Below are 217 nucleotides of genomic sequence, written 5' to 3'. Positions count from 1 at the left end.
AAATATATATATATATATATATGGCTCCTTATGCTTTTTATTTGCATTTCCCTATGAATAGTTGAACATTTTTATGTTCTTATCAACAGCTTATATGTCTTCTGTGGAGAAACATCATTTCAAATTTGCGCATATTTTGCAATTGTGTTGGTGATTAGTTTTTTGGTTTTTTTTTAACTTATCTATAAAATTCATTGGGTCGGGGACTTAGCTCAGC

The sequence above is a fragment of the Fukomys damarensis genome, unplaced genomic scaffold (assembly GCF_012274545.1).
Source record: "Fukomys damarensis isolate Sample0158 unplaced genomic scaffold, DMR_v1.0_HiC HiC_scaffold_37, whole genome shotgun sequence".
Taxonomy (NCBI): domain Eukaryota; kingdom Metazoa; phylum Chordata; class Mammalia; order Rodentia; family Bathyergidae; genus Fukomys; species Fukomys damarensis.
This window is presented reverse-complemented; position numbering follows the sequence as displayed.